The sequence below is a fragment of the Metopolophium dirhodum genome, chromosome 1, assembly GCF_019925205.1.
Source record: "Metopolophium dirhodum isolate CAU chromosome 1, ASM1992520v1, whole genome shotgun sequence".
NCBI classification, from domain to species: domain Eukaryota; kingdom Metazoa; phylum Arthropoda; class Insecta; order Hemiptera; family Aphididae; genus Metopolophium; species Metopolophium dirhodum.
The window spans coordinates 15,179,749-15,186,810 of NC_083560.1; the positions used below are offsets into that span (position 1 = coordinate 15,179,749).

Below are 7,062 nucleotides of genomic sequence, written 5' to 3' on the forward strand. Positions count from 1 at the left end.
AAAGATGTTATTCAAGTGGAACAGGAACAAAGTAAAGGAAAAAGCGTATTGCCGCAAATAAAATAAAATATAATTAATACATAATAAAATAATATAATTTGTAAGTTAAATAATAAAATAATATAATATAAATTATAAACGATAATATTAGAACAATGATCAACAATCATTATAAGGATAAGTATATTGAAAAAAAATATATAAATGTAAAATATAATATAGATTTTGAAATTTAATAATACATTTTGCAATAGAAAGGAAGTTAAATTCGTAATCATGGATTTTTAGTTCACCATGATGAATAGAACAAGTATAGTGGTAATATCCGGAGCCATTTCGAACAGCCTGAACAAGTGCAAAATTCGAAAGCTAGTTAGGAGACCGCTACTTTTGCCACTTCATGAACAAGTAAGAGAAATGAAAGTTCATGAATTACTGTTGGCCAAAAAGGAAATCAAGCGGATACTAAGCTGTAAACAGGTACTTCAGGAGGCTTGTCTAACACAACTCGAGAAAAGTATGAATTCTAGTCTAAATAATTTAAAACCAGACTATATTGAAAGGTATATTTCAAAGGGAGATAAATTAAACGTAATAGTAGTGTGGAATGGGCATTCTGATAGGAACATTTTACAATGAATGGACATAGATAAAATTGAAATTTGAAATATAATTTGTTATGATGAACATCTTACAAAAGAATTTACAATTAAATTAGAAAAACTAAAAACAAAAGAGATTATATTTAAATATGAAATAGGTTCATTTGAAAAAAATGGTAGAATGTTAAATTTGGAGGAAACTCACAGTATAATGTGTCCGAAAAAGCATAGAATGACTTACGCTCACGACCCGAAAATGGACGTGAGGTTCGCGAAGTGTATATTCAATATGGTTTTGAGGAAACAAGGATACGCAAATTTAATAAAATATTTTAATTAATGAACTAATTGGGAATATCTCAAAATATTTTTGTAAGACAGTCGATCTAACAAGATAGTAAATTAGTAAATAGAAAATAGAAAAAATATGTACAATGAAAAATTAAATGAGGGTAATTATGTTAAAAGTATGTTATAATAATTTAAATTAATTTAATTACAGAGGGAAAAAAAATTGGAATTAGGTGGGGGAAATAGCATTATGTCAGTTGATCGATACTTTTGAATTATGATCGGTGGAATAATGTTATATCCCATACAAAATAAAAATCTACGAAATGGAAATTAGAAATCGATTCGGAATGTAATACTGTGCCAAGTAATCTAATAAAAATAAGATTTTGATTAGTGGTCCAATATTATATTCCGTGCGAAATAAAATCTTCAAAGAGAAAAAATATATGTAGACATTTGATCAATTGTTGATAAATTCAATAGTTGTGAATATAAAAAAAAAAAAAACTTTAAATGGATCATAGAGTCGTTCAAATGGATTTCTAACAAATCTCAATAAGAAAAGTACACATTTTAATATCTTGATAATTTAGTCTTGACGTCAACTTATACTTTCGTTAAATAGTAAGGTAAGCGTCAGGGACTTGAATTAACAAGATAAAGTCAGAGAAAGGATAAATAAAGATACTTTTTAATGCTGGTCTACACCACAAACACAACTTTGATTAAATAGTATGTTTGTGTGATAGGTCCGCAGTAAATAAGATAAATTCAAACGATAATGTAGAAAAAAAAAAGATAAAATATAAAAAAATAATTAGATTAACAACCTAAATTAGAAATAAAAAATATAAAATATTAATGGAAGGTATATATATACAACGGGTAAAGGAAAAAAAAAATATATGCGTAGGAAATAGAAAAAACATGTAGGAAATAAGGGTAAAAAAATAGAATTAGGGTAAAGAAAATAATATATAAGATATTAAATTAATTAATTAATATTGTTAACATGGTGTTGGAGATGAAATACATAAGGAAAGTATATATATATTATGTAAACAAAAGAAAATATTGTAATAACCTTAAGCATTGATATTATAAATACTAACACTAAAATAAGTGATATTGTGAACGAAAAAAGTTTTTTTTTCTATATAAAAAAAAAAAATATATAATTATGTCATTAGTTAAACTAAAATAGATAATAATTATGATGATATATTGTAATACTAATTGTAAGCTAACAAAAAAAAAAAAAATTAACAAATGATAAATGAATTGTTTAATTATTAAATTGTACTTAAAGTTAAAAACCAATGTAACAAAAATATATTGTGGATTGTACGTATATTTTTGAAAACAATAGAGAATATTTCAAAATAATGTAACCAAAATATGTAATTGTAAAATGATATTTATTGTAAACATGATTGTAATTGTAACGAATAACTTATGAATGTAAAATTGTAAACTAGGGAAGGTGCTTGTACTGAAATTTAGAAATGAGCCACATTTTAATGTTTGGACAGTAAAATATGACTTTGAGAGGGGAGGTGTTACGAACACAATAATACACATGATATATTATTGTGATCGTTTCGCCTTCGGCTGCATTTGGCAACATAAAGATTAGATAAATATCAGCACATAGAATTCGAATAAATTAATCAAAGTCATATATCCGATTAGAAAACCTATGGGAATATAACGAGAGGGCAATGCGATCTTGAACTCGCATTACAATAGGTTCTACAACCTCGCCTTAATCATAAATCATAAATGTATGAATATAATATTTAGAAATTGCTTACGAAATATACATATATATATATAATGCACAGTATCTAAATATTGACGGATGTCGTATAACATATATTGCAAACACAACAGGACACGATTTAGAACAGGACACAGGATAAGAATTCAATAAACAACTTTACTTTCAACCAGTCTAATTATTTATCAACTCTGCCTAAAGAAATTCTCTACCAACGGTCTTGCTACCTGCAACTTTATAAACTAAGCAGTTAACCCAATTGCTAGTTTATAACAATATTAAGAAAATGTTCGTTATTAGATATGTAAAATATGCTCCAAACTACCACACTACACTGAACCCGATAATGTTTGATTACTGCAGATATTGTCAAAGTATTAATTACACCAGCTAAACCTCCATTATTAGAGTAGAGTTTCTCTTCGATTGTGTAGCAAATTATTGTTGATGGGTTGCTGTTCGTAAATCTGCAATATCAATGAAAACTTCTAAATAAATATTTAAAAAATAACCTAACCTAACCGTTTACTTCAATTTTTTTTTCAAAATATGTATAAGGATTATAATTTAAATACATTCGTAGAATTTTTTAATACCAATGAAACAAAGGTCAATATAATATAATATATCACTACGTAACTAATAAAAACAACTCTACTGTTCTCATGTAGTTAAACTTTACTTACGACTGTCACGTGTTTATAATTGATTATTATAATTTTTGATATAAAATATGTAATTTATGACATATTATACTGTTATGTACTTTATTGGTCCATACTTATGTACCCAGGATTCTACAATTGCATAGTTTTTCAAATTTAAGTAAGAATTTATAGTCTTTAGGACTTATTTTATATAAAATTATATTATCTACATTTTTAAGTAGTTATTACTTTAGGTACATTTATTATAAAACGGGTTTCTGAGCACTTTTTGAATTTTATACACGAAATAATTATACAGTTCATCAGATGCCACTTATTCATTTTCAATAAATTTGTATTTTGTTCGTATACTGTGTTGTCTACTCCATAGAAAATGTATTATTGTATACTCCAATGTTCCTATACGTCTAAAACTATTTCGACTTCTTTTGAGTGAAAGCCGGAAGGGTGTTTTTAACAATGCCACTTTCAACAATATAATTGATAATTACAAACTACCAAATGTTAACCATCACTTTAATCGATTCAATACACTACATATAGTCAGTCTGAAAGACAGCTACTGCAGATGTTTTCTAAAGCGTTAGTACCTATATAGTACACATCATTACCATCGCTTCGTATAGTTTTTTTTAATTCAGTAGTGGACTGGCCCGTTGTGCCACTATTCTTTACCACATTGGTACCAATTATTAGCCTATAATTATTTTTTTTTATGTTGGGTGGGGGTGGGGGGCACAGTAACTCTAATTTTAATATAAAGTATGTAGTACCAAAAAATTGTATTTTAGCATCTGCATTGTATACTATAAATATCATATAGTAATAGTATGTATACTAGCTTAGTTTATATAATTATATATATAAATAGTTATATTCAGTAATAATGTTAAGTGAGTATACGCTTAAATGTGCTTGATAAGTAATCGTGGGGGGCTACGACCCTAACAACCCCCCCCCTAGCTATATATACTATGTTATTATTATTTTCATATTCAAAATTACATTACACTATATTACTACCCTGCCACAATTGAGCCTCTACAATCATAGTCTTAGAAATGCTACTATGTAGAAAAAGCCCAAAACAAAAATACGTTCGATTAGTTTATTATTCTTTATTAGTTGTTTTTTAATGATATTATACATTAAATTAGATGCATTTTTTTTATTTATAACTAGCTGGTGTTACCCGATCTTCGCCTTAGCTGTCACTCGATTGCCTAAATGTTTTTTCATAGTTATTTTTACTGACCAGCAGTTTTTAATTTTACCTACTAATATATTATTATATTAGTCAGGGCCAATTTGGTGAAACTGGTAATTCCTACTGAATGGATAAAAGAGTCAGCCATGTGAAACGGCAATTACCAATTTGGTTAATAAAGGACAATCGTGATTATTATATTAGAAATGTATCTTAACTAAGGTACCTACCTAGTTTTTAGTACTGTGTATTTTTTTATCAACGTGGTTATTATGGGGTTTAGTTTATACGAGGGTGGCTGCGTACGAGTTGATTCACGGGTATCTGTTTACCTGCAATAATACCGTTGAGTTGATTCCCAGGTCATTTTGTGGTTCACTAACCTAACCTAACCAACAAGTTTGGGGTGGGTTAAGTTTGGGTGCAGGGCGTATTTATGGGGGACAACGGGCGACCAATTTTTGACACATTTAGGAGGGCTGTGTATATAATATAAATAACATTTTTTTTTTTTTGGTTAGAATTTGTTTGAGTACTTTTACTTGTTTTTTTTTTGCATTGCATGACTGTGATACGGCTATTTGGCGTCATTTACTCATTTTTCAATCAATGATAATACTATTCATTTTTGTAATTTTTTTATAGATTACATTAGTATGTTTTCATTCATTTTGACAATAGTTAAAAGAATATATCATTGTGATATGTGTTGTTTACAAAATGTTCATAAATAAAGAACTACAACTAAACAACTATAAAAATAGGTAAGTGGATGTTGCTCTGCTGTACATTAGGTGACAAATGGGTCGCTGTAATGGATGATGTTACATTTGAATTCAATGAATAATTCCAGTTTTTCCTTAATTTTTATGTTTTTTTCCTGGCGCTTTTGATAACTATTATGAATTTTAAATTTTGACCTCCCCAATGCATTAACAATATTCACTTTCCCATCAAACAAGATACTTAAGTTGAAAATTGAAGTATTATTTCGACTATTTATCGTGTACACAGACACAAAAATAAAAAAATAAAAAAACACATCATTGTAAAATCAATAGATTCATCGTTCCAGTCAGAATCTAAAAGGGATTAATTTTTTATTTCTGACGGGGAAGGGGCGGGGGCGTACAAATATTGTTGACCCAGGGCGAAAAAAGTGTAAATTTGGCTCTGGGTGTGTGTAATTTTAGTAGGTAGGTATACTTGGTCTTGGTCCGGTATAGCCGTATACTTATGGTTAATTAGATGGGCAATTCATTATTAGCAACAAATCGATACAATCACATACCTACCTATATTAAGAATCAACATATGAAGTTTTAAGCTGGTTTATGACGAAAAGAAAGTCTCATATAGTCTGAGACAATGTGACATTATTTTATATTATGTAAATTTTGTATTTGAGTAAAAGTTGAATTAAAAATGTGTCAAGGTATAGTTATAATATATAATATATAATTATTTTAAATTTGTATTTAAAATTTTTAATTCATTACCTAATCGTATATGAATTTATTTGTGTTTTGTTAGTAGCCATCCGGTATATAAATTAGGCCCTAACTGTTAGGGTCTGTGTTGCTGATAAAATTCTAGCGAAAAATTGACCCTAGTTACACCGATATACAGCGCGCTAGATAAAACTAAGTTTATTTTATAAAAAGGTTTGTAATGTCAACTCGTTCACTTGGTTATATTTTATAATTGGATACTTAATTTATCATACCACCACAGTTATCAAGCATGTTTCAAAATAAATAATAATTGTCAAAAAGTTATAACGATTAGGTAAGTTCTTGAACCTAATATGACTTTTTGGTAAATGGATGGGTAAAATTAACTATTGCTGAACCACCAATTAAATAATTTCAAACCGCCTCTGGTACTAGTTGATTCCTGGATCATCAATAGGTATGTACGAGTTGATTCCCTGGTTATTATATATTATTTTAAATATTTAGACAAATATTCAGCCTATTAGCCTAACCCAAGAAACACCACGAGGAGGTTCGCTGACAAGTTTCTCATAAATGTTGTTCTTTTTAGTTTTTTTCATATTTTAAAAATCATTCAATTTTTTGTTAAAAAATTATTAGTAAAAAAATTAGTAATTTGGTAAAAATAATTATAAAAAAAATATTTATTTGGTAAAAATGAATAACACATTGATTTAAAATTTAGTATCTGGTAATGAGTTTACCAGTATACCATGACATATTATAATGACCCGGGAATCAACTCACCTACTACGACGAGGGTCTATGTATGTATATGTAGTATATACCTACCTTATCTATTTACGAGTACCTATATATTTATTTACGTTTGTGCTAAATGTATCATTTTAATTTTTTTAAATCATTCCATTTTTTCATAACTTATAAATTATAATTAATTATTAAGTATACGAGTACAAAAAAAAATCAACATTGTAAAAACACTATCTTTTTTGTTCCACTCAGATTCTAAAAAAATGTTGTCAATGACATTTGGGGGGTGGATGTCCCTGAT

The 7,062-nt window shown here is 27.8% G+C and overlaps 1 pseudogene; it reads left to right on the plus strand.

Moving 5' to 3' along the window:
• Window positions 1-276: 276 nt before the first annotated feature.
• Window positions 277-942, plus strand: LOC132934622 (uncharacterized; annotated as a pseudogene).
• The last annotated feature ends 6,120 nt before the right edge of the window (window positions 943-7,062 follow it).